General features: G+C 38.7%; 1 pseudogene; it reads right to left on the bottom strand.

The window, feature by feature from the left end:
* Nucleotides 1-7,804: 7,804 nt before the first annotated feature.
* On the bottom strand, nt 7,805-9,158 carry LOC110540401 (alpha-enolase-like; annotated as a pseudogene).
* Between the last annotated feature and the right edge of the window lie 447 nt (nt 9,159-9,605).

The raw sequence follows: 9,605 nt of genomic DNA, 5'->3' as shown, positions 1-9,605 counted from the left end.
AAGGGAGATCTTGTGATATCTTCTTCAATTTCTTTCTCCAGAGACTTGAAGTTTTTTTTTTTTTTTTTTTCAAACAGGTCTTTCACTTGCTTGGTGAGAGTCACACCAAGGTACTTTATGTTATTAGCGGCTATTGTGAAGGGTGTTGTTTTCCTAATTTCTTTCTTGGCCCTTTGGTCTTTGGTATACAGGAGGGCTTCTGATTTTTTTTTTTTTTTTTTTTTTTTTTTTTTTTTTTTTTTTTTTTAGTTAATTTTATATCCAGCCACTTTGCAGAACATGTTTGCTGAAGGAGTTCTCTGGTTGAATTTTTGGTGTTGCTCATATATACTATCATATCATCCACTAACAGTGAAATTTTGACCTCTTCTGTTCCTGTTTGTATTCCCTTGATCTCCTTTAGTTGTCTTATTGCTTTAGTTAGGACTTCAAGTACTGTGTTGAAGAGATATGGAGAGAGTGGGCAGCGTTGCCTTGTCCCTGATTTCAGTGGGATAGATTTAAGTTTCTCTCCATTGAGTTTGATGTGGGCTATAGGCTTGCTGTATATTGCCTTTGCTATGTTTAGGTATGTGCCTTGTATCCCTGATCTCTCCAAGACTTTAAACATGAATGGGTGTTGAATTTTGTGAAATGCTTTTTCAGCATTTAAGGAGTTATTCTACTGACACATTTTTAAAAGAATTCATCCACACGCATAATTCCAATTATGTCTGGTTTGCCTCTTCCATCTCTGTGAGGCTGTATAGATTTAGAGCTCTACAGAATAGGAGGACCATGGAGACCAGGCATGGAAGCTCACTAAGAGCTGCTGCCAGTAAGACAGGCGATGCTCTATGTGTATCTTCTAGTACATTACGTACCTGTCAAGACATATTTAAGTAAAAATTCAAAGAGGTTAGTTTAGACAACAAAGGAATTTCCTAGAATTAATGTAAAATTTGTTCTTTTAAAAACTTCAATATTTAATATTGCGAGCACCATTCATGAATATACTGCATTATATCATTTCCACCTCTTTGCCTTTGCATCACCAACCGTTTCTGTCTTTCCTCACTGTCTCTGAGTTTCATTTGCACCCTCCCCATCTCCTTAATGATATATGTATATATGTATATGTATATATATGCAATACTCTCTATACATATACACATATATGCATACATTCATGAACATAAAGATATACATCTCCTAATAAGTCCATGTAGTGAGTGTTGCTTTTATGTGTATGTATTTAGGGCTGACCACTTGTTCCCAAATCTCAGAGAACACCTGAAGAAGAGTGGGAAGGAAGAATGTTAAAGCAAGAATACCATGATATCTGCTGTAAGATGGAATCTTCTATATAAAACAGGTGTGTTGGAATCTCAACAGTTTTTTACAAGACCTAAGATCTTTTGACATGCCAGTGGAGTTACAGGAAAAACTCACAATGCCTCACTGCTTTATGAAGAACTGCACATAGATCATCAGTGGCTACTGAGAAGGAAGAATGAGTTTTCTCCAGGTAGAAACCCTTAATATGTGATTCAGTCATAATATATTTTAAGAAAAAAAGGAGTTCTAAAGAAATTTAAGATTAAAGTAAGATACTTTTATAAACTTAATAAAATATATTTATGATATAATTTATGAAAAAATCTAGAATGTGTTTCTTTTTTAACAAAAATCAAAAGCTACAGTTTCAGTCACATTTAGCAAAATTATTACCTTCAACTTTCCCACAGCTGATTTTAGGAAGAAATGCATACTTAAGAAGTGCAACCTAGTCAGGATCCTTGAAAACTGCAGGAAAAGAGCAGGAGAGAACACTGGAGGTAACCAGAAGAGTATTGCATTACAATAGTCCTTCTTCAAAGAAACAACTGTGTGGCTGCCGGAAGAGGTGAATGGGGTACAAAGACAAGGTGTACCACCACATGGAATAAAGCAAACAAACAAACAAACAAAAAAAAAAAAACAAAAACAAAGCAAACCGAAAAGAACTGTTGAAATCCCAAGTATTATAGTTTATAAAAGAATGATGGCTGGGCAGAACATGTAGAAGGAGTTTCTTTTTTTATTATTGATTAAGTAATTCATTTACATGCGATTGCAACTCCCTCTCCTTCTCCTCCCCATCCCCACCGACTCCTCCTCACTTTCTTTTCAGAAAAGAGGAAGCTTCTCATGTATATCAACCAACCTTGGCATATCAAGTTGCAGTAAGACTAGGCACATCTTTTACTGAGGCTGGACAAGGCAGCCCAGTTAGAGGAAAGGCAGGCAATGTAGTCGGAGACAGCCCCTGGTCCCACTTGCTTTAGGAGTCCCACATGAAGACCCAGCTGTACCACTGTTACATATATGCAGAGGGCTTAGGTTCAAACCATGCATGTTCCCTGGTGGGAAGTTTAGAGCCCGTGAGCCTCTATGCCCAGGTGAGTTGATTCCGTAGGTTTTCTTTTGGTGTCCTTGACCCCGCTGGCTCCTTCAATCCTTCTTCTCCTTCTTCCACAGGTTTTCCCAAGCTCCAGTTAATGTCTGGCTGTGGGTCTCTGAATTTGTTTTCATCAGTTGCTGGGTAAAGCCTCTCAGATGACAGTTATATTAGACTTTTGTCTGTCTTGAGGGTGCCTTAATCAAAAGAGCTAAGAAATGCCTTGGTGATCACCATAGATGAAGAATCTCTCATTCTGCAAATTGTTTTTAGACAACAGATATATGATCCATTTGTTCAAAGGCTCTTGCAGTCCCTAGTCTCCCCATTGTTGCATGGCCAAGAAAAATCTTAAAATGGGTTTTACTATAAAAATGTACCACTAGGAGAGAGAAGATGTAAAAACAATCTTTTACTGGATCTTATGTTCTGCTTCTAGATATTATTTCTAAGTTTTGACTGTCTTTCTTCCCTGGATAAGTATCTATACCAAGAATCTGTGTGGGCCTAGGAACCTGGCTGTGACTTGGGTATGGAATACGACACAACACAAGTAACAGAAATTTGTAACAGACTACTGAGGGAAGTGGATGGCAGCACTTGGGGACAGCAGCACAAGCTATGGCACAAGATGCGAAGCTGTTCAGGTATAATGTCAGGAGTTTGGGCTTACTAGTACGGCTGCAGCAAAGAGAACGCACAATGGCTGTGCCGTATTTTAATGCAAATCACTTTGTGTGGATCTCCTTGCTCACTCTCAGAACCCCGCAGGCATTTGGTGGAAAATGTATCCACTGCTCTGGCATTTTCCACAGTCACAAGCCCATTATTAGATTTCATTTGATAGAGGGAACATCAGACTGGACAAGTCCGGGGGTTTAATGAGAGTAAATTGTTCCTACACTTGCCAAATTATAGTACCGCTTACAGATATTGGTATAATAATTCCCACAGAGGTCATTATTTTAGCTTCTGTTTGTACCCAGGCAAAGCAGGACTGGGCTCAGACTTCACACGTCCCTTTCTGCTTTAAATCATCTGGACTAGCAAGATAAATAGACTGACAGTGCCATCTCATTCATACCAACTCCAAAGTAAAATTTTTACAAGAAAATGAAAGTCTCTCCCATCCTGCCCTTTTCAAAAAGGCGCAACTATTGACTATATTTTTCATGTTGTTCTGTTGCAGCTTGTATTAGTGCTGTTTTGGTTTCTGTCATACTGTCATATCATACATGTACTATTTACTTCTTTTTTCTGCCTTTTTATCACTTCACTGTTAATTTCCTCTGTGTTTGTGGAGCTACTTCACCATAACTTTTCTTTGTTTCTTATTTTTTCATCTGTGTTGGTATAGTTGATACTTAATTTATAATATATTTTACAAGTTTGTCCTTTTCTTGTCATAAGAGGGTTTTTTATTTATCTATTTATTTATTTATTTGTTTGTTTGTTTGTTTATTTATTTATTTATTTTGATGAGTGCTAGTGGGAATAGGGGATTTCAGGAAAACACTGCTCCAAAAGATGGCCACATGGAAATAGAAGACAAAACCACCACAACAGATGCAGGAATTATAATAAATAACAGAAAGTATAAAATACAAAGCAAGATGACTTCCCCTAAAATTTGTAACTCTTAAAGAATTAGATACAAATATGTTTAGATAATTTGAATTCTGGACAAAGAATTCAAATACTCAACTTTAAAAATAATCAATGACCTCACTGAAAAAAAAATGAACATGTGAGTGAAGAAATCAATTCAAACGTTGATGACTCATTCATTGGTAGGTTGTCCAGTGCCAAATGGTCAGCGTTGGAAACACACATACAGGTAGCATTATATGGACTGAAAAATTGTATGTAAGAATATAAATATGCATGCATGAAATAACAATTAATAAGAAAAGAGTTCATGAATGTGTAGGAGAATGATAAGGGGTATATTGGAGGGTATAGAGGGAGGAGAAACTATAAGTGATATCCCATTAGCTAGGCTTTCTAAATACAATTAAAACCTTGAATATGTTTGACTATCCACAGTAAGAAGGGAAAATTAAGTAATTCTCCATTTGAAATAAAATTGTCTGTTTGAAGTGGTAAAGCTCAAAGCTAGTTTTTCCAAAACTATGATCCAGTTAATAAATATTCACTACTAATTATTATCAAAAAAATAGAATACAATAAAAAAATAAAATACAATCCCCCCAAAAGAAAAAAAAAACACATACACACACACAAACCAGTAGAGCTCTTTAAATAAGAACTTTAGTAAATCAAAGAGAAAGCTCAATTAAAAGCATGATGAATATAGTATACCAAGAAGAAGAAAGATATCAGGATTGGAAGACAAGGTTGACAAAATATAGAAAAATAAAAAGCAATTCTGATCATATTTATAAGACTTCTGTGATACAATTAAGAATTAATTATTAACTTTTCATATAAGAAAGGACCTGAGATACAGCTTGAAGTATAGAAAATATATGCCAATGCTGAGCCAAACTTTGAGCAGAGCATAGGAAGTCTTTTGGAAGAAGAAAGGAGGTGTGTATGGGGGGAGGAATAAAAGGACATGGAGAGGACAAGAGCCCTGCAAGGAGACTAACAAAGTTAAAAATTTGAGCTCAGGTGGTCCTGCAGAGACTGATGCACCAAGCAAGGACCAGGAGAGGACCTAGACCCCCTACTCAGATGTAGCCAATTAGCAGCTCAGTCTCCATGTGGATTCCTGAGTAAAGGGAGCAGGGGCTTCCTCTGTCTTGAACTCTGGTGCCTGCTCTTTGATTACTTGCCCCTGGTGATGTTGCCTTAACAGGCCACAGAGGAAAAGGATCCAGGCAGTCTTGATGAGACTTGATAAGCTCAGGGCAGGTGGCAAAGGAGGAGAACAGCCCCTTTTAGTGGACTAGGGGAAGGGGATGGCGGGAGGGAGAGGGTGAGACTGGGAGGAGTTACAGGACAGGGGCTTCACAATGAATAAATTGTGAAAAAATAAAAAAGATAAAAACAAAACATCTATGGTAAAATTATAGCATATTTACCAAATCTAGGAATATACATGGGTATAAAAGTACTGAAACTATCTAGAAATAAAATAACACATGACTAGAAAAGAAAATATGCATATGTATGTAGTTAAATGCCAAAGATAGAAAGGAAAGCATATCAAAAGCTACAATAGAGAAGACTTAAGTTACTTATAACAACAAGCTAATAGAAAAACTATAAACTTTTCTGAAGAAGATTATGAAAAAATCAAAAGCAAAATCAGAGGAAGAAAAAAAAATAATACTGATCAGAGCTGCAATTAATTAAATGGTATCCAAAAGGACAATGCAAAAGATTAATGAAACAAAGTGTTGGTTCTCTGTAAAGATAAACAACACTGACAAGTCATTAGCCAGAGTAATTAAAATGAATGTGTTTTAAATAATAAAGATTCTTTCCAGGATCACAGAGATAGGCTTTGAGACAGATTTCAAGTGAAACATTCTTTAGTAATACCTGCTTCTCACAGTGACATGGAAAATTCAGTAATAACTGGAGAACAGAGGAAATCCAGTCTTATGGACCTGAGCTTAGTAGATTGTGAAGACATTAGATAAGATATAAAGCTGTAATTTAGGCAACTAATTTATTGTCTCACCCCACCTTTGGTTTGATAGGAATTTAGCATGTTAGGGAATGGTAGTAATATTGTGATAAATTGGACAGTCCAGGAAAAAGAATGGTTACATTTTGAAACACATATGATCTACTCAAACTGAATCTAAAAGATACAAGACAAAATTGAATAAACAAAATAAATGGCTGTGAAAGCAGAAGGAAAATGAAAGAGTAACCAGTTTGTCAAAAAAGGAAAACTCAAGGTCTAGTAGATCCTCTGCAGAAACTTGCAACTGTTTAAAGAGGAAATAACAACAGTGTTTCTCAAATTAATACATAAATCAGAAATGGGAGGGTGGCATATATCTGATAGCTCAATGGTTGAAGATGTTTGGTGCCAAACCCCATAACCTGAGTTGGATCCACCAAGCTCAAGTGGTGAAGGAGAGAACCTAGTTCTAATAGTTGTCCTCCTACCTCTATACAGGGAACACACACACACACACACACACACACACACACTTTAAGAGAGTATCAGAAAGGGAATAAAAATGGTCAAAATTATTTTTTAAGCCAGTGCTAACCTGTTAACAAATCTAAATAATTGCAAAAATTTTAAAAATAAAAATAAATTGGATACCCAGTGAATAATTGCATTCATGAATATACAATACCCTTTAATATTTTATGTGGAAAATATTTTAACAATACTTTATAAATATTGTACATTATGATTAACTTGGTTTCATAAAATGAATGCAAGGAAGTTCTATAAAGACAATATTTAAAAGTTCTACATTATGACACCATTCCTGGGGAGATATGAACACACATATTCAGCCCAGTCAGGAAATCAATGACAGTCCAAAGTAACAGTAATGCTAAGTCCAACTTTCCAAATCAATGTTATTATTTGTTTTTGTTTGTTTGTGGGTATTTTGTTATTGTTTTTGATGTTTTTTGTTTGCTTGGTTGGTTTTTGTTTTGTTTTGTTTTTTGAGCAGTAAAAACTCCCCATTTTCCTGCTAACATTATGACTTGATTTTCTACCTTATCTGTTGTAATCTTATCCAATACCTAGGTGCTACCCTACAATCCCTTAGGTTCCTGAGTAGCACTTTTGAGATTTTACTTCAGAAGCTGCTATGATCAGTAAACATGCATACTCTAGATAAGTCACTAGGCCACTCCTTGAGAAGTTCACACTGTCATTCTTAATCACAACTTACTTTCTTTCCAAGTACTTCTTTTTCTTTTAATGCTTGTTCTTAAAACCTGTTTTCAACCCCCTTCTCCCTTTAGAACATTCTACTTCTACTTTTTAACCTCCTCATCCTGAAACTCTCAAGTCAAGAATCTGCTTTTTCCCTGAGTAGAGGTCATAAAAGATTAAGAAAAGATTAAGGGAACACCACAGGTTGTAAATGGCATCAGAAATTTTCCTTTGACCTTGCTTTCTCTGCCAGAATCAATTACAAGACACAATATATGACCATTCTCCTATAATTATTTAATTATCAAAAAATATGGGAAAGCATATATTAATATTTTAGAGGATAAAATCCTTTTTTGGGGGGAGGGTATTCCTGAGGCTTTTATTTTGTATGTAGAACCACTAGGGCTCTTGCCCATGGTCATCCTAGAAATTTCACTGGAGTTATGGAGGACTCCAGCTGGGAAGTGAGGTAGCAAGGACAGTGATTCAGACCAATCACATGATTACAAAGCTGAGGTTCCAGCAGGGCTCCAGGTGGTCAGGGGTGACTTCGGAGTCTAAGGAAGCAGCAACATGGAAAGGGGAAGCACTGGGCCAGCCTTGAGCCGCCTTGATGACATCAGGGGTGAGGAGGATCTAAGCAGCCGGTGGCTCCAGGGATCTCCAGGCCACACTATACTTCGCCAGGGGTTCCTAAAGGATCTGCCAGCAAACTTGGCCTTGCTGCCCAGCTCTTCCTTCAGATTCTACGGATCTGATTATACTTGGCCAGGTGCTCACATCAGCAAGGGACTGTCTTGATCTGCCCAGTGCAGAGTTCTACCACCAGGTCAGCGATGAAAGTATCCTCAGTCTCCCCAGAGCGATGGGACACCATGACGCCCCAGCCACCAGACTGGGCCAGCTTACATGCCTGCAGAGACTCAGTCACAGAGCCAATATGGTTCACTTTGGGCAGGAGGCAGTTGCAGGACTTCTTGCTTACAGCCTTGGAAATGATTGGTCTTCAACCACCTGGATGCCTGTACTAGCTGGGCCAAGCTTCCTGGTCGATGGGGTCTTCAATGATACCACTGGGTAATCCCGGAAGAAGGAGTTGTACAGATCAGCCAGCTGCTATGGAGTGACATACCTGCTGGGGTCATCGGAGACTTGAAGTCCAGGTCATACTTGCAGACCTATACTACTCAGAGGCAGCCACGCCCATGCAGATGACACCTGCTCCTTGTAGCCTACCTTCGAAATTGCGTTCTTCAGCTGCTCCAGTGCTTTTTGTTCTCCAAGATGTTAGGTGTAAATCCTCCCTCATCAACCCACATTATTGGTATCCTTGCCATATTCTCCTTGATGATATTCTTCAGGTTGTGGGAAACCTCAGTCCCAATGCACATAATTTCCCGGAAACAGGAAGCTCCCACAGGGAGGATCAAGAACTCCTGCATAGCCAACTTGTTGCCAGCATGAGAACTGCTGTTGATCACCTTGAAAGATGGGACAAAAATGGCAGGATAACTTCAGGGTTGCCAGCCAAGTCAGCTATGTAACGGTAAAGGTGCACCTCGTTTTCTACAGCACCAACTTTGCAGATAGCCAGGACACTCCCAGATGGCCTTTGCACCAAATGTGGATTTTTTTTGCAGCGCCATTCATCTCTGTCTTCAGCTTGTTGGTTGATCTTCTCTTGCTCCACAGAATAGTTTTATCGATGTGCTCCACAGTTTTTGAGACGCTTTTCTCCGTGTAGAATGTCTTACCACTGTCACGGAATTCTAGGGCGTCATAAATGCCAGTGGAGTCACCACTGGGCACTGCAGCTGGGAAGGGACCTTTTGTAGTGTAAAGATAAACTTCGACAGCGGGATTCCCAGAAGAGTCAAAGATCTTTCTGGCCTGGATCTTGAGAACGGACATGGTGAATTTCTGACCGTCGGATCACTGAGCAGGCAGGAAAGGTCTCTGCAGACAGCCAGGGAGGAGAAAGTTAACCAGAGACCAGAGACGGAGGATCAAAATCTTTTTTTTTTCTTGACCTCATTTATTTTTAATTAATTTATTTATTACAATTTATTCACTTTGTATCCCAGCTGCAGCCCCTTCCCTCGTCTCCTCCCAGTCCCACCTATTCTTTTTCTCCTCCTTATACCCTTTCCCTAGTTCTTTGACAGGGGAGGACCTCCTCCCCTTCCATCTGACCCTGGCCTATCAGATCTCATCAGGGCTGGCTGCATCATCTACCTCTGTGGCCTGACAAGTCTGCACCCCCCAAGGGAAGGTGATCAAAGAGCCAGCCACTGAGTTCAGGTCATAGATAGCCCCTGCACGCCTTACTAGGAAAACCACTTGGAAACTGAGCAGCCT

This window comes from Meriones unguiculatus, chromosome 15, assembly GCF_030254825.1.
Source record: "Meriones unguiculatus strain TT.TT164.6M chromosome 15, Bangor_MerUng_6.1, whole genome shotgun sequence".
In the NCBI taxonomy this organism is placed as follows: Eukaryota; Metazoa; Chordata; class Mammalia; order Rodentia; family Muridae; genus Meriones; species Meriones unguiculatus.
Note: the sequence above shows the minus strand (reverse complement) of the source record. Positions and strands in the feature narration are given on the sequence as shown.